The sequence below is a fragment of the Podarcis muralis genome, chromosome 1, assembly GCF_964188315.1.
Source record: "Podarcis muralis chromosome 1, rPodMur119.hap1.1, whole genome shotgun sequence".
Taxonomy (NCBI): Eukaryota; Metazoa; Chordata; class Lepidosauria; order Squamata; family Lacertidae; genus Podarcis; species Podarcis muralis.
The window spans coordinates 12,263,397-12,285,911 of NC_135655.1; the positions used below are offsets into that span (position 1 = coordinate 12,263,397).

At 46.6% G+C, this 22,515-nt stretch overlaps 1 long non-coding RNA gene across 1 annotated transcript in view; it reads right to left on the reverse strand.

Annotated features, from left to right (window-relative positions):
* Positions 1-3,251: 3,251 nt before the first annotated feature.
* Positions 3,252-22,515, reverse strand: part of LOC144326673 (uncharacterized) — a 58,479-nt gene continuing 39,215 nt past the window's right edge. The window contains exon 2 of the long non-coding RNA XR_013391651.1: positions 3,252-5,132. This is a non-coding gene — a long non-coding RNA (uncharacterized LOC144326673). The remainder of the gene's footprint in view (positions 5,133-22,515) is intronic.

Consider the following 22,515-nt stretch of genomic DNA (forward strand, 5'->3'; position numbering starts at 1 on the left):
AGAACCAAAAGAAGACAGATGAGGAGCCTTGAAGGTGCCCATCAACAGACAGGTCACTTCCTCCCAAGTCTTCCCCAGTATGTGTTGTATATTTATTTAAGTTAAAGGAATCATAGAGTTGGAAGGGATCCAAGGGTCATCTAGTCCAACCCCCTGCAATGCAAAGCATCCATGACAGACGGCCATCCAACCTCTGCTTAAAAACCTCCAAGGAAGGAGAGTCCACCACCTCCCCATGGGAGACTGTTCCATTGTCAAACAGCTCTCAACAGTAGTGGTTTCTAATTGTCACCTATGTCATATTAATTGACTTACTATGCAAATATCCTTACCCCTTCATAGGCCGCAGCCTCTACCTATTCATTGGGTGTTTTGTACAGGGTCTTACATGGGGAAGATAAGGAGGGTCCTGCAGCTGATGTTGCATTTTAATATACTAAACCACATGCATATCTTCATTGACCACCTGTACTGGGCATATGCTGGCTGCCAGAGTTTAATCACATTGTTATTGTAGCCTGGTAACTGCAATTGGAATTGTGGGTTATTGGTGTGTTTTTTAACCTTGATGGAAGGTTCTTCTCCATCCTATCAAAGTTGCTTGAATTATTCACTCCTAATTCGTTACCTGGTTGATGTTTAACTTCCTCCCATTTGCGAATTGTACATAAGCCGATTCCAACTTCAATAGTTATATTTGTCATTCACAAGCACTCTCCAACCTGTTTTCTCCTCCTACATTCCTGCCCAGTGATCAGCTGCCAGCTGTTCCCCTGTGGCTGTTTATCATTCACCATTCCCTATTTATAGTTATGCACCACGCTCTTGAGCATCAGGTAAGATAGCCGGTCTTTTCCTGCGTAACAAATCGTTTGGAAGATGAAATGTTATTTTGGCATTTCGGAGCATGTTCTGTTCTCCTTGGGAAAGAAGCCCTTGCTGCTTCTCAGAATAAATGGCAACCCCCTGGAATTTTCAACAATGTGCACATTTGATAACAAGGTAGGGGCAGAGAGCTGCAAGTGTGAGCGCCCCCCCCCGATGTTGCGCCCGGTGCGGCCGGCCCCCCCTGCACCCCCCACACTACGCCACTGCTAAGTCCAGGTCTAAATTACAGACCCTTTCACATACTATGCTTTTAGTTGGGCAGTACCTGCCCGCAGACTGTCTCACAAGAGTGGTGCGTGCCCTAGTTATCTCCCACTTGGACTACTACAATGCGCTCTACTTGGAGCTACCTTTGAAGGTGACCCGGAAACTACAACTAATCCAGATTGCGGCAGCTAGACTGGTGACTGGGAGTGGCCGCCGAGACCATATAACACTGCTCCTGAAAGTCCTACATTGGCTCCAAGTACGTTTTCAAGCACAATTCAAAGTGTTGGTGCTGACCTTTAAAGCTCTGAACAGTCTTGGCCCAGTATACCTGAAGGAGCATCTCCACCCCCCATTGTTCAGCCTGGACACTGAGGTCCAGCGCCGAGGGCCTTCTGGTGGTTCCTTCACTGCAAGAAGTGAGGTTACAGGGAACCAGGCAGAGGGCCTTCTCAGTAGTGGCGCCCTCCCATCAGATGTCAAGGAAATAAACAACTATCTGACTTTTAGGAAACATCTGAAGACAGCCCTGTTTAGGGAAGTTTTTAATGTCTGGTGTTTTGTTGTGTTTTTAATATTCTGTTGGAAGCCGCCCAGAGTGGCTGGAGAGGCATGGCCACATGGGAAGGGTATAAGTTGTTGTTGTTGTTTGTTCACCTAAAAATTAAAGTGACCAACACATGTATCATGCCAGTGGCTCCAACTTGAATAAAATATCGGGGAGGAGGGAACCATGGCAGTTAAACAATTTTTTTAAAAAAACTCAGATAAGTTTGCAATGCAAAATATGCCCCGGCCCTGACATTATATGGAGGGTAAATTTGGGGGGACGGAGACCGCACAGCGAGAAAAGCTTTGTTGTTGCAACCTTGTTTGTCATTTACACACTTCCCAAAATATCAAGCAGGCCTTAGAAAAGGCAGGCCACCTTTTTCCCCAAAACCCTGTCGCTGTGGTTCGCCCATTAATGAGCAGCTTATGACGAGTTTGATTTGGCCCAAACCCTCCTTTGCTTCCTAATTACGAGTTGGTTTAAATGTTGCCCGTGGATTTGGGGTTGTGCCGCTGTCAGTTTTTTGTTTCGGAAGTCTCGAGTTAAATAGTCCTCCAGAGCTTTTGATCGGGGATGGATTGGAAGGTTCCTGAAAAGCTCGGAGCGAGATCGCTCCCTACCCCCACAGCTCTTTTCTCTTCTTAAAGCCAGCCCCATTAAACTCTCTCCTTACACACTGGTGGGTATGCAGCATTCAATAGGGCGCACCGCCAAAGGCAGCTCGTTGATGGTGTAATTGGTGTCGTGCTACGCTAATCTGACGGCCTGTTTCCAAAGCATCCCCCTAGGTGCTTAGCTCACAGGGCGAATTGATACAGGCACCTATCGAGACTGAAAGGAACCTGAATGGGAGGAGGAGAATCTGTTCCCAGAGCTTCCGTGCAGGACCTTCGTTGCTATGGAAATTACTCCATCTGCCTTGAAGCGTTTTGTGGAAGGCTGACACTAAGCCATTGTGAAAAAGCTTAAAAACAAAAAGTGATGTTGAGATATTTCCTTAACCTGTAAACCGAAAGTATGCAAATGTAACACTTTCTCTGTTGTCAACAGATGCCTCAGAAGAGTGTTCTTCAACCTTGGGGGGTCTCCAGATCTTTTGCTGGACTGCAACTCCCATTATTCTTGACCATTGGCTAAGATGGCTGGGGTTGATGGGAGTTGTAGTCCAACAAAAAGGTTGAAAAATCCTGCCTTGGAGTGTGCTGTATGGGGCTTATGGGGGAAATTTGTGGGTTATCTGAAATGTTATTGTACACATATAAGTTCATTAGCAGGATTAACTTAAACCAAACAGTTAATGCTAACAACTAACTAGGGAGTAATTATTAATTGGAGTGATGAAGGAGATGCTATGCTATAAATTTACAGTGGTACCTCAGGTTAAGAACTTAATTCGTTTTGGAGGTCTGTTGTTAACCTGCAACTGTTCTTAACCTGAAGCACCACTTTAGCTAATGGGGCCTCCTGCTGCCGCTGCACCGCCGTTGCACAATTTCTGAAGCAAAGTTATTAACCCGAGGTACTATTTCTGGGTTAGTGGAGTCTGTAACCTGAAGCGTATGTAACCCAAGGTACCACTGTAAAAAAGAAGCCACAAAAGGAGTGAGGGGAAGTAAAAACATATATTTTTGTGAGAAATATTGCATTGTATTTAAAATATTATGGAAAAACTGAATATAAATCATGGAGTTGGAAGGGACCACAAGGGTCATCTAGTCCAACCCCATGCAAAGCAGGAATCTTTTGCCCAACGTGGGGCTCAAACCCACAACCCTGAGAGTAAGAGTCTCATGCTTTACTAACTGAGCTATCCCAGGTCTCTGTGTGCATAGGAAGCTGTCTTACCTTGTGCCAGACATTAGGTCCATTTGGCAAGTCTGGCAGTGGTTTCCCAAGGTCTGTGGCAGAGGTCTCTTTCCTAGCCTTGAACCAGAGATGCCGGAAACTGAGACCTTGTACAGGAAAGCATAACCTCCTTTGGGGGTGGGGGAGGGCACAAACCATAGCTCAGGCCTAGTGGTCTCAGCAATTCCTAGGAGGTCTTTCCCCAATGCTGCAGTTGCGAGGACTCAAGGTGCCCCCCTCCCACTCTACAGTTCCTCTTCTCCAGGGTTTCCCCACACAGAGTCTCAAAACTGTGTCTGCACACATCTAATCTCTGTTCTGCTCTTTTTGTTTCTCTGTGTGTTCTCGGAGACCAGGGGGGAGGGGAACTGGTTGCAGCAGGAGGGGGGGACTCCCTGGGTTCTTCAGAAGCCTCTTGACTCCCCCCCCCCACACTCCTCTCCAGCCTCTGCTTCAGCTGCAGAGTCTGAACTGCACTCTGCCACAGACTCTTCCTGCTCACTAAGCCCTGTTGCCCCTCCAGCTTCCAACACCTCTTCCTCCTCCCAGCCTACCCCTTCTTCTTCCTCTGACCACTCGTCGTCATCCCACCACCATTCCCCAGCCCTGGGCCTTCTTCCCCTGGAGGTTCCTTTGGGGGTTCCCTAGCTGGTGCCCCCCACTCCTCTGCATCCAGCCAGTCCATGACAACATCTCAGCATGTAACCTTGGGTGGGGGAACACCAGAACTCCAATCTTAACTCACCCACGGACGTCTTGGGTGGTCTTAGGCTAAGCCCCGTCACTTAAGCTGCACCCTTAATCTCTGAGCTCTGCAACAATAATAAAGTCCTACCTCATAGGGCTGCTAGGAGAATGACTAAGATAAGGACTGCAAATCGTTTTTGCTCTCCAAAAGACGAACGGAATAGCTTTTTATCTTGTTGACACCCCTGTCATCAGGCAAGGCTTTTCCAGAGGGGGAAATAATAACTGTAGAGATTTCCAGGGATCATTCACTCCATCAATGCAGATTGGTTTCTGGGAATCAACCATTATTTTTGGAGAGGGGAAGAGTGTTCCATGGTTAAAGTAAATAATAGAAAACACACCCTCAGGTGTTGTTTTTTAAGCTTCTTCAACTAACTAGACTTGCTCTGCTCTGAAAGAGGAAGAACACTACCCTGTTATTGCCAAGTGCTCAAACTGAAACTCCGAGGATTGATGGCTTTGATTAATTCAGAGGGATCAACTCTGTACAAGAAAGGAGGAGTTTTGGCACAGGAGTGGAGAAGCATCTCTGAATGTTATAATCTGTAACTCACGCTTGCTGTTTCTCTAACATGTGCTTTGTCAGGTATGGGGAAGCTTTCTTTTTGGGTGCCAAAAGGATTACAGATACGACTAACATTTAAAAAGGAAAGAAGAGGGTTTGAAGCAGACAACCATCAGGGTAGAAATCACATTTCAGCCGTGCAGCCGCCAGAATTTTCAGCGAGTCTGAGCTTCCTGCAAACTACTGCCTCTCTTGATTGCTGGAATCAGAAGTGTAAAGAGACAGAGATTTCCATTCCATCCTGCATTTGTCACAATCAGCTCTGTTTCTGTTCTGCTGCAGTTCGGCTTCTGCTAAAACCCACATCCGTCGTCTTGTTGTCTGCTATGGCCAAAACAAACACAATTAATTGCACAGTTAAAAGCACAATCAATTTCAATGCATTTCGATGGGAGGGAAATGTCAAAAACAGGGCAGAAAGTAACACATATGTGTAATGTTTGCAAACTAAAATAAAAAACAATGATAATGACTACTGCCTGACTAAAAGAAGGCAGGAACGATTCCTGCCAAATCTCTAGTGGCAGGGAGTTCCACAGGGCAGGTTCTGCCACACCAAAGGCTTGGTCCCTAGTAAAGGCTAGCTGACTCTCAGGAGCATGAGAAACCACCAGAATTGACTCCAACTCCAGGTAATGAGCAACATTCATTGCAATCCTCTCTTTCCCCTGCTTTTTTCACTCATCCTTTGCCAATTGCCTTCCTTGTCTTTCCAGGGCCCTGATTTGCTTTTCCCAACCTCACCTGCTTTGCTCCTTATACAAACCCATGCTACATAATCTTGTTGGAAGTTCAACAACAGAGATCATCCCACGTGTACCTTAAGGGTTAATTCTGTTATCTGCAATTCAGTTAACCAAAGGTTGGAGGTGTTGCTTAGCAGCCAAACAGTAGCATGATCCTCACTGAGGTGGAATGCGCTCTGATTAGCTGTACAGTTCTGAGGGAGTTTTCCCTCTGTATGTGCTAATTGAATGTCTCCCTGATATTTACAAGTCCTGATTTAAGAAAGACAAAACCTCTCTGTCCCTTTCTTGTTAGATTATAGGCTGTTTGTGTTCAGTTTTGCTCAGTAAAGTGTTATCCGGACTTTTCTTAAATTACGCTTGCAATAATTAAGTGACTTTGCTGGCAAATCTAACCTCTCACCGGTTTGGGAATGGAGGCAGGGGCGTAATCTGGTTTGACAGGGCCTCACACTGAGGTTAACGTAGGTGGAATTCCCTTGTTCATTTGGACAAAGGAGCAACCCTCCTGTCTTTCTGTTTGTTCTACTTGGCTAAACCTATTTTATGGAAGGAAAAATCCCATATACGTTTTTTAATGTACTGGCCCATTACATAACTGAAACGGAATTAAGGTGGAGTCGTTCCCCATTCCATTCTGGTTCCCCTCTCTAGGCAAGTATGAGCAGAGGGTGGAAGACTTAAGGAGATGGTCCAATTAGCACTTGGCTAACAAAACAAGCTCCCTTGCAAACATTTCACAATAGTTTACGTAATAATTGCCACTAACATCCATGTGGGACACGCAGCTCCCGCTTGTAGCTACTACTCCAAGTCCTCTATGAACAAACTTTCCATTCTTAAGCAAATATGGCTCAAAGCTACAACTTCCCATTCCTGCTTGCAGAAATTTCAGATTCAGAAAATGCAATGGATATTGATGAGATCCCACTCCGTCGATTGTGAATAATGGGTCCCAGAATCAGTGGTGGAGAGTTTTGTATCATTTATTTATCCATATATTTGTGGAGATTCCTGGATGCTTTCTGGAAAGGATCCAGGAAGTTTTTTTAAAAAAAAAGTTTGACATTTTATTAAGTTTTTATGTGTTGGAAGTCGCACAGAGTGGCTGGGGCAACCCAGCCAGATGGGTGGGAAATAAATAACAAAAGTAGTGTTGTTGTTGTTGCTGTTGTTGTTGTTGTTGTTCCAGCTGACTTTCCTGAAGTGAGGCCAGAAAAATTATCAAATAAAAATAATTAAAATTGCAGCTGATTTTTAAAAAGGAATAAAAATAGAAAACATTCGCAGAACAAGCAAAAGCAGCAACAGCAAATGTAATGGTCTTCGCTTCTTTCTAAAAAAAGAAGCTGAATGAACAGGCTGTAAAAGTTGAGATGGATGGATCAGTCTATTAATCTATATTTTTTTAAAAAAAATGTGTAGAAATACTTATTTAAATTTGTGTTCTGTCCCACAATAAATATCTCAATAAGTAAGCCCTCTGTATGAAACGGTGTTAATAAAACACACTCTGTTTATATTAAGTTAGGAGCTAGTCCTTTGCTGATAGAATCATAGAACTGTAGAGTTGGAAGGGACCCTGGGGATCATCTAGTCCAACCCCCTGCAATGCAGGAATATGCAGCTGCCCCATGCAGGGATCGAACCTGCAACCTTGGCTTTATCAGCACCAGGCTCTAACCAACTGAGCTATGCAGGAAATAACGTTCTTTGTCAGACACACGGGGAAATCCCACTCCACCCCACACCAACTTCCAATGGCCGCACCGGGCCGCAATCGCTGCTGCCAGTGAGAATGGCAGGCAAGTTTTTTATTAACTGTTCTCCAGCATCACCATGTCATTGCCGCCTGGAAGGGCACACCAGCACTATGGTGCAACAAAAGCATGACCAACACATACCCCGGAACATATGTGGAGTGAAAATTTACAGGATTTCTGTGGGAAGTGACAGGAGAAGCCTTGATTGGAAAAGGTATGACTGCCCTGAAACCTTTGCAGGTGCCAGCAATATGGAAAGCCAGATCATTTAATAACACCAGTGCTTTTTTTCTGGGTGGCACGCAAGGGTACACATACCCCTAAACATTTTGTGAATCTACGTTTGGCCTCATTGAGGGGCAGTATTTCAATATGCCCCTTCATGGATCACTGCCTTGCCGTGGTGAAGGGGCTTGAATAATTCAGAGAAGCTATGAGCTATGCCATGTAGGGCCACCCAAGATGGACAGGTCATAGTGGAGAGTTTTGACCAAACGTGATCCACCTGGAGCAGGAACCGGCAAGAAGATCAAACCGATCCATTCTTAAGGAAATCAGCCCTGAGTGCCCACTGGAAGGACAGATCCTGAAGCTGAGGCTCCAATACTTTGGCCACCTCATGAGAAGAGAAGACTCCCTGGAAAAAACCCTGATGTTGGGAAAGATGGAGGGCGCAAGGAGAAGGGGACGACAGAGGATGAGGTGGTTGGACAGTGTTCTCGAAGCTACCAGCATGAGTTTGACCAAACTGCGGGAGGCAGTAGAAGACAGGAGTTCCTGGCGTGCTCTGGTCCATGGGGTCACGAAGAGTCGGACACGACTAAATGACTAAACAACAACAATTTCAATATGAGTAGCAAAATGAGAGTACCCCTAAACACTTTTTAGGAGGAAAAAGCACTGAATAACACTATTCCCAGCCCCAACATTTCTCCAATAGAAATAAGGACATCCTATTCCATACCCTCCAACATTTCTCCAATGAAAATAGGGACGGCCTAAGGATCATTGCCTTGCCGTGGCGAAGGGGCTTGAAGAACTCAGAGAAGCTATGAACTACGCCAAGCAGGGCCACCCAAGATGAACAGGTCATAGTGGAGAGTTTGGACCAAACGTGATCCACCTGGAGGAGGAACCGGCAAGCCACTCCAGTATCGCTGCCAAGAAAACTCCATGGACAAAGACAACAACAACAAGGAAAAGCGGAAGCTTCTGGGATCAAATCAGAAACGGAGGCAGTTTCTGTAAATCTGGGGCTGTCCCTGGGAAATAGGGACACTTGGAGGGTCTGCTATCATGAGCTAAAATCACCTTGAATACACAATGAAAAGGGCGTCTGGAGGGGCCCTTAGTGAGGTTGGCAGGTGTGGCTTGCCCCAAAGAATCCTGGGAGCTCTAGTTAGTGAATGGTGTTGGGAGTTGCTAGGAGAGCCTTATTCCCCTCACAGAACTACAGTTCCCATTTGAGGGAAGCCATGCCTGTTTAAAGTGGTGCCATAGTACTTCAAATGTATGGCATAGATGTAGCCCAATGTGCCAGTGCAGTGGGTTCTTGCCAGTGGGCCCCTACTGGGCTGTGGCCCTTAGCAGATGCCCAACTCCACAACAGCGGACTTAAGCAGTATACCTGAAAGAGCATCTCCACCCCCATCATTCAGCTGGGGTCCAGCTCCAAGGGCCTTCTGGCGGTTCCCTCGCTGCAAGAAACGAAGTTACAGGGAACCAGGCAGAGGGCCTTCTCAGTGGTGGCACCTGCCCTGTGGAACGCCCTCCCATCAGATGTCAAGGAAATAAACAACTATCTGACTTTTAGAAGACATCTGAAGGCAGCCCTGTTTAGGGAAGTTTTTAATGTTTGGTGTTTTATTCTGTTTAATATTCTGTTGGGAGCCAGTCAGAGTGGCTGGGGAAACCCAGCCAGATGGGCGAGGTATAAATATATGATGGTGGTGATATGATCCTAGATCTCGGACCCTTCTGAAGCAAAAGCAATTAAAGAGGGCCAACAACAAATTTGTTGTTGTTGTTTAGTCGTTTAGTCGTGTGCGACTCTTCGTGACCCCATGGACCAGAGCACGCCAGGCACCTCTGTCCTCCACTACCTCCCGCAGTTTGGTCAAACTCATGCTGGTAACCTCAAAAACACTATCCAACCATCTCGTCCTCTGTCTCCCCCTTCTCCTTGTGCCCTCCATCATTCCCAGCATCAGTGTCTTCTCCAGGGAGTCTTCTCTTCTCATGAGGTGGCCAAAGTACTGGAGCCTCAGCTTCACGATCTGTCCTTCATTTTGCAAAATATCGCTAGATAACAGTCAAGCGTTCTGAGGCACTGCAATCATGATGGATCTTAGACAAAGGGGCACAATGCAAGAAATGAAGGGGAGGAAATCCTTGTTTCTTTTGCTGTAAGCAACACCATTTCCATGCTCTTTGTGCCCTACATCTCAGCGCAAAACAATACAGCAGAGCTAAGCAGTTTTGCCTCCATCCACCGACCACGTCACACAGCTAAAGGGGCAGCTGGGTTTTTCCCTACATTAGCAAGGAAGCGATTTATTTGCTGTAGGTACATCCGCCTTGGGCTCTCCCACCCTAACCCAGACACTCCCCGGTGCTCTTTTGTTTATGCAAAACGAGAGCTGGGGACATGACGGGTCAAAACCAACGTTGAGAGTCGGAAATCTGTGTTTGCAAATATCTGCCGCTGCAAGTTCCAGGGAGGTGGTGCATCTAAGGGCTTTTCTCTATAGAAATGGAAGGTTTTGCCTACAGAGGGGGTGTGTGGAAACCTGTTTTTGTGTGCGGCTTGAACGTAACCTTACAAAGGTACAAATCAAAACTGCTGCCCTGCCCGCATTTTGCCCCAGGCCCCACCCACCAATGGCCTCCGCCGTTCCAGAGGCTTGCCCACAAACGGATGTGGAAAGATGGAGAACTGGACTTGGCATTGGAGACGCAAGAAACTCAGATAAAGCAAAACTGACAAGTTCACTCATGCCTGTGTTGTTTCCGAGGGTCACCCAATCCTCTGGGAAATGTTTTCAGGAGTCACAGTTGCAAGGGTGAGTGCGCAAACCCCCTGCTCCTTCCTTTAGTTAGTGAGACCTTCCACAACCTTCTCCTGCATAAAGAAGGGGAACCATAGGAAACAGCCCGTCGGTCTTTTGCATGCCATATCAATGTCAGCAACTATATGTGAGGCAGCAACGTTAGGGCAGGAAGTGACGTCATGTTCCTTGCAAGCCTGTGTGGGATGGAGGTCTTTTTCCAAATGATCTGCCTACTGAACATTCATCCTCATTTGTCTGAAGGGAGGTTAGATGGTGGTGCTGCTGAGCATCCATTCTGATTTGTTTGTGGAGAGGTTAGATGACGCCTGCTTCAAGCAAATGTGATCCCATGCTTTTCCATGCATTTTCCTTCATGCAAAATGCCCATTCAGGGGAAAGGAAGAAAGTCTGTTGCTCAAGGGCACCAAATCAACGAGAGCTCAGTTGGTAGAGCATGAGAATCTTAATTTCAGGGTCACGGGTTCAACCCTTATGTTGGGCCAAAGATTCCTGCATTGCAGGGGGTTGGACTAGATGACCCATGCGGTGCCTTCCAACTCTACAATTCGATGAATTCTACAACCTGGCACGTGGGTGAATCCTACTGGAAAATAGAAACAGCCAGGAAGTGCCCTGAGCTTCCAGGAGCCAACACAGGGGTGGCTACCATCTTAGCTCATTGACATGACATTTGAGCTTCAGCCAATGCGGCTTAATATGGGATTGGTTCAGAAAACCGTTTAGGGGTTTTGCCGATTAGATTCTGTACAAATCCTATATACAGTGGTACCTCTGGTTGCGGACGGGATCCATTCTGGAGGCCCATTCGCAACATGAAAAGAACGCAACCCGCAGCGGTGCATCTGCGAATGTGCAGGTTGCGATTCGCCGCTTCTGCGCATGCGCGTGATGTCATTTTACATGTCTGTGCATGCGCGAACAGCGAAACCCAGAAATAACCCTTTCTGGTGCTGCCGGGTCGCCGCGGGACGTAACCTGAAAGAACATACCATGAAGCGGACATAACATGAGGTATGGCTGTATAACAAAAAAAATGATTGTGGCTGATAGCTTAACAGAATCTCCAGGTTCCATAAGGACATAGGAAGAGCCTGCAGGATGAGGCCAATGGCCCATCTAGCCCTGCACACTGTTCTCACAGGGACCACCCAAATGCCTGTGGGAAACCTGCAAGCAGAACCAGGGCACAAGAGCTCCCTCCTCTTCAGATGTATGGCAGCCCTACCCCCACCGTTCAGCTCCGAGAGCCTTCTGGTGGTTCCCTCACTGTGAGAAGCGAAGCCACAGGGAAGCAGGCAGAGGGGCCTTCTCGGTAGTGGCACCCACCCTGTGGAACGCCCTTCCACCAGATGTCAAGGAGATGAGTAACTATATAACCTTTAGAATACATTTGAACGCAGCCCTGTACAGTGGTACCTCGGGTTACAGACGCTTCAGGTTACAGACGCCACTGATCCAGAAATAGTACCTCGGGTTAAGAACTTTGCTTCAGGATGAGAACAGAGATCGTGCGGCGGCAGTGAGAGGCCTCATTAGCTAAAGTGGTACCTCAGGTTAAGAACAGTTTCAGGTTAAGAACGGACATCCAGAACGAACTAAGTTCTTAACCCGAGGTACCACTTTATAGGAAAGCTTTTCAATGTTTAATGTTTTATTGTGTTTTTTATATATGCTGGAAGCCGCCCAGAATGGCGTACAAAAACCCAGTCAGATGTACAAATAATAAAGTTGTTGTTGTTATAGCACTCATTCACATAAAGGGACCCCTGACCATTAGGTCCAGTTGTGACCGACTCTGGGGTTACGGCACTCATCTTGCTTTATTGGCTGAGGGAGCTGGTGTACAGCTTCCGGGTCATGTGGCCAGCATGACTAAGCCGCTTCTGGCAAACCAGAGCAGCGCACGGAAACGCCGTTTACCTTCCCGCCAGAGCGGTACCTATTTATCTACTTGCACTTTGATGTGCTTTCAAAGTGCTAGGTTGGCAGGAGCAGGGACCGAGCAACGGGAGCTCACCCCATCGTGGGGATTCGAACCGCCGACCTTCTGATCGGCAAGACCTCGGCTCTGTGGTTTAGCCCACAGCGCCACCCGCGTTAAACCGTGGCTCTCACTCCCGCCAACTAGGAGAGCTTTAAAAGATGGTTGGACAAAATGAACGGAGATAAAGGCTGCCAATGGCTACCATCCATGTTGGCTGTGCTCAAGTCTCCACATTAGAGGCAGCAACACTTCTCAATACCAGTTGCTGGAAACCACAGGAGGGGAGAGGGCTCTTGTGTTCGAATCCTGCTTGCGAGTTTCCCACAGGCATCTGGTGAGCAGCTGCTGAGAACAGGATGCTGGACTAAATGGGCCTTTGGCTTGATCCAGTAGGCTCTTCTTATTTATGTTCTAAAAAATGTTAAAGTGGATATTAAAGCGCCGAGTGCAATATTGTGTGTTGGTGTGTGTGTGCCTCGCACAAAACCCCAAGAGCTTTTTTTCTCAGTGGTAAAGATATGATGATCACTAAACTATCTGCTTTGCTGTTTGTTCCCACCACTGCCCCCAACCCCTGCCTCATAAGCTAGGGTGCCTCAAGACTTCCTTAACATGGTTTGTTATACTTCTGAACCGTGGTGTCTCCTATATATCTGGGAATGTTTTCCCAGGCCAAAAAGGGTGTGTGTGTGTGTGTGTGTGTGTGTGTGTGTGTGTGTGTGTGGAAAGGCTGCTAAACAAAACGAAAGTGGCTATTGCAACCAGCAAACAACCCAAAGCTCTGTACGGATGGCCCAGTAAATATAAACTGAGAAGAAAGTTCTTGTTATAAATTCTTGTTACAAAATCCCTGTTCCTTGCACTATGCTGCCACCTACTGGTCAATGACTCGGTCCTGCCAAAATGTACTGAAAATTCATAAACCCCGTTCTATTTAAACGATCGGGTGTCTTGTCGGGCAAAGGATGGGGAGGGAAAACTAAGAGTAAATGTACTCTGCCAGCTTCTCCCTTACTGCTGTACAATAGCCCCTCCCTCAGCCCAACCCTCAGTTATTGAAAATACAAAAAAACAGGCGTTACGTGTGCAACTTCACTTTTAAACAAGAAATTGGGGGGGGGGGGGGGAGAGCATGGTTCTTGAAGGGTATGCATATTGCCCAGAAAATGTGCATATTGCCCAGAGAATGTACAAAATGCAATCTAGGTTTGTATGTTCCCCAGAGCCTATTATAGGTTTGCCATATTTTGAAGAGTAAAAAAGAGGACGCTATGACTACTCTCATTTTAAATACCCCTACTACATGTAGGCTATAGAAGCTGTGATATATTGCTGAGGGGGGCAGGAGAAAAGAAGAGGAAAGCAAGCCTTCAACCACCAATTATGTCTATGTCTCATCCAGAAAGTACAGCCAGAAACATTTTGGCAATTTCTAAAAAATACACTTGGACAGAAATTTTACTCCTGAAAAGAGGACATGTCCTGGAAAAAGAGGACACATGACAACCCTAAGAGCATACAAAGGCCAGTCAATATATGCACACTTTCCAAGCTCTCTTTGGGATTATGCATGTGCAGAAATGTGCAGAGTCCCCTTTTCATGGAAGGATTATGTGCACATCCTCCAATAAGGCCCGGCAATTGTGCACATTAACCGACCAGCTTACATTCCCGCCCTCTACACCACCAAAGAGGCACAATTGATTTGGCTGGGAGACATTTTCCTGTACTTTCTTCCCCTCTCCATACTGCCCCCCCATAGTTACCCCGGAAACCAGCTAGGCTACCACCAGTGAGACACCATCGAAGATGTTATCATTCCAAGTCCAAGGGAAACGCCATTCATAACCCTAGCATTTTGGCTCAGTCACAAATATGTGGTCCTGAGGCTGAAGGCATCCAATCTAAGTAAAGAATCTCCTCTATTCCTGTGGAATAACTGCTTGGGCTGCTCGGAAAGTGGACTTGGGGCTTCTGCAAGACGTTCACACAAGGTATGTCCTCACCAATGCTCTCAAATGAGGACTAATCTTCACCAACAGGCAATTCCGTGGTAAAACTGTTATAGGTATAAGGGGCATGTGTGGCAGATCTGAATGTTACCGTATTTTTCGCTCTAAAGGACGCCCTTTTCCCCTCCAAAAATTAAGGGGAAATGTGTGTGCGTCCTATGGAGCGAATGCAGGCTCCTTGGCTTCAGCGATAGCAACGCGAAGCCTCCGAAGCGCAGAGGGAGCGCTCCCTCCGGGCTCCAGAGGCTATGCATTGCTTTCGCTGAAGCCTGGAGAGCAAGACTCTCCTGGCTTCAGCAGAGAGGGAGAGCTGCGCAGCGCCCCTTCAGCGAAGCGGGAGGAGAAAAGGAAGGGGCTCCGTTTCTCCTGCCGCTTCGCTGAAGGGGCGCTGAGCAGAGAGGGGGAGAATTTTTTTTTCTTGTTCTCCCCTTCTAAAACAAGGTGAGCCTATGGTCGGGTGCTTCCTATAGAGCGAAAATACAGTAGTTCCCCCATCAAAAAATTAAAAAATAAAAGCATCTCTCAGGGATCATTTGCCTTTATGTTTTCATTTTTGTTTCTGTGAGATCTCACTCTTGATATTGCACCTCACTTTTCTAGGGTTGGAGATGATTTAGGGTTTTTTATTCTATTTTATTTAACAGGCTAAGGACGGCAATTAATTATACCAGGCAACAGAGCCTCAAGAAGGAGCTCTACATGAAAGGGCCGTGAGCCAGCCCAGAACGCATTAATTTATAAGGTGTTAACTTCCCCAAAATCTGATCTGTCTGGAATCCGACTTGAGCCTCTCTCCAGAAACCCTACCCCACGATGACTCCCCTGAAGTTAAAAATAAATGCTGGATTCTAGTGCACACCACCGCCAACTGAGAGCAGAGAAAGTGGGGAAAAAGCTGTGTGGACAAGCCTAAACAAGGAATAATTAATAGAGAAGCACAAATAAATGAAAGATGAGCTGAAGATTTGCAGTTCAGCTAATAGCCGCTGAATTTTGCTGAGTTCAGAGAAGCCTTTAAGTTTAAGGTTCTGGCTTTAAGTTTTTGGTAGACTGATCTGTCGGAAGGCAAGGAAGACTTTGAGAACCCACAGAGATTCTGACTGACACAGCCCAGCAGCAATCTTGATGAGGGTGGGAGAGCCAAGGTAGGAGAGGGGGGAGTCCCCACAGGAAAATACTGGATGATATGGGTTGCACTCTCTTCCTTCTTCTGTCCACCCCACAGCCATTTTCCTGCTTTCCACTTCCTTTCCCAGTCATTCACAAAGTTTTGTGTCTCCACCACTAGGGAACAAATTCAGTTCACATTCACAGGCGAACTTACCTAATTTGCACTTTTCAAAACAATACGCAGATCAAAGCACAGCCGTCCTGCAAAAATTCACACTGCTCTGATTTTTCAGTGCAATTCTCCAGGAAAATCGCATACATAAAAATCTATATACTAGATTAAAGCGTCCATACAAATGCATATTTTAAAGCAAAAAACCAAACATCAGTTTATTGCAACACATGACAGGATATGATTTCCTTGCATTATTTTGACTGATGTCAGAAGGAGGTCCCCTGGTTTAGGTGAGGATATGTCATAAAAAGGGGACGCGGGTGGCACTGTGGGTAAAAGCCTCAGCGCCTAGGGCTTGCCGATCAAAAGGTCGGCGGTTCGAATCCCCACGGCAGGGTGAGCTCCCATCGCTCGGTCCCAGCGCCTGCCAACCTAGCAGTTCGAAAGCACCCTCGGGTGCAAGTAGATAAATAGGGACCGCTTACTAGCGGGAAGGTAAACGGTGTTTCCGTGTGCGGCTCTGGCTCACCAGAGCAGCGATGTCACGCTGGCCACATGACCCGGAAGTGTCTCCGGACAGCGCTAGCCCCTGGCCTCTTGAGTGAGATGGGCGCACAACCCTAGAGTCTGTCAAGACTGGCCCATACGGGCAGGGGTACCTTTACCTTCACCTATGTCATAAGAAGAGAGCAGAAAAATGAAGAATGAGTGTGTAAGAAAGTCTTTTAACATCTTTTTCCCCAATTTTCCTCATGATGACTATCAAATTCTTTTTTTAAGAGAAATTCTCAGTTTTTGGGGGTGCTACTGTTGCTGGTGCCCTAAGCACATGCTCAGTCTGTCATAATCAGCACTGGATTAGAAACTATCTGTGTCCTAATGGGTATTTTAGCTTTTGATCAGCGGCAAAGGAGGGCAGCTTAGCACAGGCCCTTTACCACTCATTTTTGTTGCTGTTGGTCTTTAAAACGAAAGCAACATTCTCCCCTGAGCGTAGTCCAGCTGTTTATGGACTACAACTCCTATCATCCCTAGCTAGCAACACCGGTGGTCAGGAATGATGGGAATTGTAGTCTCAAAACAGCTGGAGACCCAGGTTTGGGGTACATTGTCTCCAGCTGCTTTCAGTCTACAATTCCCATTATCCCTGACCACTGGTGTTGCTAGCTAGGGATGATGGGAGTTGTAGTCCATAATCTAGATTGACCAATGGTCTGACTCAGAATAAGGCAGCTTCCTATATTCAAAGGAGAACAAAATAAGGGAGTACACACAGAGAGAGGGGGGGGATGTCCTTAAAGGCATAGTTTACATATGGCCAAGGTATTCCTCTAGAAAGGCAACTTATCAAGTAAAGTCCCTTCATGACTTTTCCACCGACCCGCAACCAATAACCTTTCTTCTTACAGCAAACAATGGCCTTTCTCAGTTTGTATTTTTCAATGGCTTGTATATATACCTTCTTCTTGTCCTCACAATTAAAATATCTCATTAAGCAAGCCTGGACTTGCCTGGGCCGATACCGGCTGCTGTAAAAATCCAAACCTTTGGCTAATAAACCAAGGCGGAGAGGAGAGACAGCCTGTTCCTCGAAGCAGAGACTGGCTTTGCTGATCTTATTTCTAACACGAAACCCGTAGCTTTGTGTTCCACTCCTGTTGCTTCTTGGCCAGCTTTCAGATTTCCTAGCACTGGGTCAAGTTATCTTACACTGGCGTTTTAAAACTTTCAGTCCCCAAGGGTTGACTTTGCATATTGTGGTTGGTCTGAGTCCAGACTGAACCTACTAACCTTTAAGGTGCTGCAGGACTCTGACGCAAGACCAAAGAGCCATTCAGCATCCTAACCACAGGTTCAAAGTAGGACAGCACAGAAGGGGAACAGATGTGGCTTAGTGGTAGAGCATCTATGACTCACCTGCTGATCATAGGTTGCAAGGTGACTGATATTGCGGAAGGCACTCTTTTAGATACTTGAGTCCCAAGACATTTAGGGCTTTATAAAGAAGATTCTGACTAAAGATTAGGAAGAACTTTCTGGTGGTAAGAGCTGTTTGACGGTGGAACAGTCTCCCTCGGGAGGTGGTGGACTCTCCTTGGACGTTTTTAAGCAGAGTTGGGTGGCCCTCTGTCACGGGTGCTTTAGCTGAGATTCCTGCATTGCAGAGGGTTGGACTGGATGACCCTCATGGTCCCTTCTTACTCTTCAGCTTTATGATTTTATGATTTATATGCTAGTACTAGCACCTTGAATTTGGGCCCGGTAGTGTTCTCTCTGTCTACTTCCACCTCTCTCTCTCTCACAGTCAGGGCAGGTGTCAGGAGCAGGCCAGGAATAACTCACAAGGTGTCCATGAAGTTAACTCTTTATTCAAAGAAACAGAACAGCTCAGGCCTAGTGAGCACAGCAACTCTTCCCAGTAGGGTTTGCCCCAATGAGGCAGTTGTGGGGGCTGAAGGTCCCTGCTTTCCCACAGCCCCCTAAGTCTCCTCCTCATATCACCCCTTAACCTCCTCTTCTCCAGGCTAAACATGCCCAGCTCCCTTAGCCGTTCCTCATAAGGCATCGTTTCCAGGCCTTTGACCATTTTGGTTGCCCTCCTCTGGACACGTTCCAGTTTGTCAGTGTCCTTCTTGAACTGTGGTGCCCAGAACTGGACACAGTACTCCAGGTGAGGTCTGAGCAGAGCAGAATACAGTGGCACTATTACTTCCCTTGATCTAGATGCTATACTCCTATTGATGCGGCCCAGAATTGCATTGGCTTTTTTAGCTGCCGCGTCACTTCAATCTTGGGGGCAACCCATGGTTGTGTTCGAACAATGTGTACGAATTTTCATGTGCCTTTTTTTTCAACTGATGCAGAAACGAGGCGAACGAAAGACCTGAGATACGGAATTGTACAGATTCACCCAGTTCCATTCTTTTGCCCTGCTCACAGCTCTGGGAGAAAAGGTTCTCCCTCTCCACCCCCATGTTCAGTTCAGCGTGCTTAATATCATGTTCACTTCAGCATGCTTCGGAATACTTGCAATTAGACGGCATTTATTTTGCTAAGGAACAAAGCGAATTCCAGTAACCCTCTGCAGTCCTTACAGAAAGGTGAATCAGATGGGCAACAGAGAGCTTTTGATGGGAACTGCAAGCCCACCCTGCCCAGACTTTGCGATACCCAGCTCTTAAAATACTCTTTGCTAACATGCCTTGAGAAATATGAAAGCCACCGCTTTCAACAGCCCCTGTTACATCTGACTCTGATCTTGATTGTGGTGAGAGCCCTGGGGGCAGGAGTCCAGGGAGCTGTATCAGTGGGGTGAAACCTGAGAAAACTGCTCCGAGCGTCGGTGGGGGTCTATCGCTGAAACGACACAGGCAAGATGGAGTAACAGCAATGGGACAGCAAGACCAGCGTTACTCCTTAATTTGCCTGTCTCGTCTCCTTTGCAGAGAGTTTCGGTTACATTTCATTACATGAGAACAGAGAGGAAGGGGGAAATTCTTAAGGAAGCAAACTGGAATCGAGAACAATCCCCCTTATCTGCAGATCGGTCCACCAACAATTCAATAAGTGTGTGCAAGCTTTTGTGTCCTTCATAAATGGACTGCACATTTGAAAACGGGCCGTCAAAGCACTTCTCTCTCAAAGCAAAAGACCAAAAGGATTCCATTGATATAGAGATTCTTGGTATCTCTCTTTGCTGGATTCTTTAAAAAAACGAAGCAGAACTGAGGAAACAAGAATGAAATTCACCACTTTCATATTCAGTCTCAATGGCCCTTTCTGTTCCCAAGAGAACATCTACTCAAGGGGCCCTTCCATTCAACGGCAGACTATAGCTGTTTGTTCTTTTGATGGCAGCCTCTTACATGGGGAGAGATCGATATTTACTCTGTGAGCATTGAGTGTGGGTGAAGAGGAGCCCTGGCTTAGTGGTGGGACAACTGTGCTGCATGCAGAATGTCCCAGATTCTATCCCAGACATCTCCACCTAAGGCTGGGTGTAGGAACAGGAGAAATTCAGTTCTATTCGTGTTTAAAGGTGAATCTACCTAATTCACACTTTCGGGGGGGGGGGGAATACAATTACAGAAATGCAGCCGTCGTTTGAAATTCACACGTCTCCAGAAAAATGAATGACCCTCATCTTCAGGGAAACAAAACAGGTGAGTTTAATGGTAGTTATGAACTCTGGAAACAGGGAGAGGAGAATTGTATAAATTTATCATCTTTCATTAGAACGATCCTGCACTTGGATAAACAGAAGGAGTCTAGAGAAAGAGAATGCCTTGATCTCAGTTGGCAGAGCATGGAACTCTTAACCTCAGGGGTTCGAGCCCCACGTTGGGTAGTAATAATAATAATAATAATAATAATAATAATTTATTATTATACCCCGCCCATCTGGCTGGGCTTCCCCAGCCACTCTGAGCAGCTTCCAATAAAATATTAAAATACAGTAATGCATCAAACATTAAAAGCTTCCCTAAACAGGGCTGCCTTCAGATGTCTTCTAAAAGTCTGGTAGTTGTTGTTCTCTTTGACATCTGGTGGGAGGGCGTTCCACAAGGCGGGCACCACTACTGAGAAGGCCCTCTGCCTGGTTCCCTGTAACTTGGCTTCTCACAGTGAGTGAACCGCCAGAAAGCCCTCGGCACTGGACCTCAGTGTCCGGGTAGAACGATGGGGGAGGAGACGCTCCTTCAGGTATACTGGGCCGAGACCATTTAGGGCTTTCAAGGTCAGCACCAACACTTTGAATTGTGCTCGGAAACGTACTGGGAGCCAATGTAGGTCTTTCAAGACTGGTGTTATGTGGTCTCGGTGGCCACCCCTAGTCACCAGTCTAGCTGCTGCATTCTGGATTAGTTGTAGTTTCCGGGTCACCTTCAAAGGTAGCCCCACATAGAGAGCATTGCAGTAGTCCTGCATCGCAGGGGGTTGGACTAGACAACCTTAGAATCATAGAATCATAGAGTTGGAATAGACCAAAAGGGCCATCGAGTCCAACCTTCCAATACTACAATTCTATGATTCTATGACCCAAGTTAGGATTGAGATTTCTAGGCCTGAGTTCAGCCAGGCAGGGCCAGCGCACCTATGAGGCAAGGTGAGGCAACCGCCTCAGGCAGCAGGATGTGCAGGGACAACAGACCCGTCCTCTAAGAAATGCATCACCCGCTGCCACTGCTGCTGTGGCAGCAATGGCTGTGGTGCAACTCCTCAGAGGCCGGATCTGCCTCCTCCTCAGCAGATTTTGAACCTCACAGGGGTGCATGAGAAGGGGAGCAATGACACGAAAGAGGGAAATAAAAGTTTCAGGAGACACACAAGATGTTAAGTTGTGTGTGCACATATCAGACGACACAGCGATTCTTCAAACAGCTCTTGTTTATTCACAGGCCCAGAACAGAACTGGGCTAAAGCAACAGTAACAACTTTCTGTAACTATCCAATCACTGAACATCACTTTCAATTCCTTATTTGCATATGTGGACCTGAGTGAAAACTATCTACAGTATCCCCCTGCTGGCCCAGGGTGAGAACTTCAGTACACAACACAAGAGTTGGTATCTTTCCTGCCAAACGTGCCTAAATGTTGTCATCCGGTGAGATGTCTGCTGCAAATTCCTGCGTTTGGAGTAATCAAGCTTTGTCTTTCTAATTCTAACATGTCGTGAGTTATATCTGGGCTTGACACTTGGTGGAGCCTGTTCTCCGAGGGACCGATAAATTACTGACTCGGGAAGCTTTCCCAATGGTGTTTCCGTTTTGCCAATGTTATCAATATTTGCCTGCTTGCAGTCTCTGGAGCCAGAAAGCCGGCTGCTGCATTCTAGTTCATAAATAAGAGTCACACACTCTCGCATGTCTTTGCAGCTAAGGTGAGCTGAGGCTCCGGTTTTTCATTTAATGTATCACGGACTGCTGCCTTTTGAACTGTGAAGCAAAGCGGCAGGTACTGTGCCTGGCCTTTATTCCTTCCACCAGGGACAAGCAAAAGCTCAAACGCAGAGAGGCCAGAGGTCAAGCAGGACTAACGTGACCCTCTCTGTTTGTTTTATGGCACTTTTCTCCAGCCGTTTCACAACACAAGACTTCGGGCAGCCTGGAGCCATGTAGCTTAGCAACTTGCAACACACATGATATAACCACCACGAATGAGTTTTGTGCTTAATTGGGAACGAACGAGAAACAGCAACAGGGAACTTTCAAGACAACAGCAGCAGAAAATCTGGTTTTTCCTACAGGGTGTGAGCCTTTCGAAACAATTGTTGAATTATATGGTCATTGTCCCAAAGCATCTAACCCACTTGCCATTGAGCCCCTAACTGATTAGCCTTTATAAACTGGACTGTGAAATTTGTTTATTTATTTGTTTGTTTATTTATTTTGCATATTGCCTTTCATCTGTAGATCTCAGGGTGCTTCACAGCATAAAAATGCAAGATAAAAACAAGAAAAAGAACAAAAGAAAGCAATAACTACCAACATAGTGGACGCTTGGGTTGCAAACGTGATCCGTGTGGGAGCCACGTTCGCAACCCGCAGCGCCGCGTCTGCACACATGCGGGTTGCGATTCGGCCCTTCTGCGCATGCGCAAAGCGTGATTTAGTACCTCTGCGCATGCGTGTCCACTGGAACCCAGGTTTCGGTGAGTCCGTAACCCAAAAAAACACAACCTGAAGCATCTGTAACCCGAGGTATGACTGTAATCCAATCGGGAGAGTTTATGTTTTAGCTGAAGCACCAGTGAATCTGTTGGAGACACAATTGCAGTATCAAATGTGGAGCTCAGAGGCTCTTGAACACTTTGGACATTTGTGTCTCCCAAAAGGCTGGGGGGG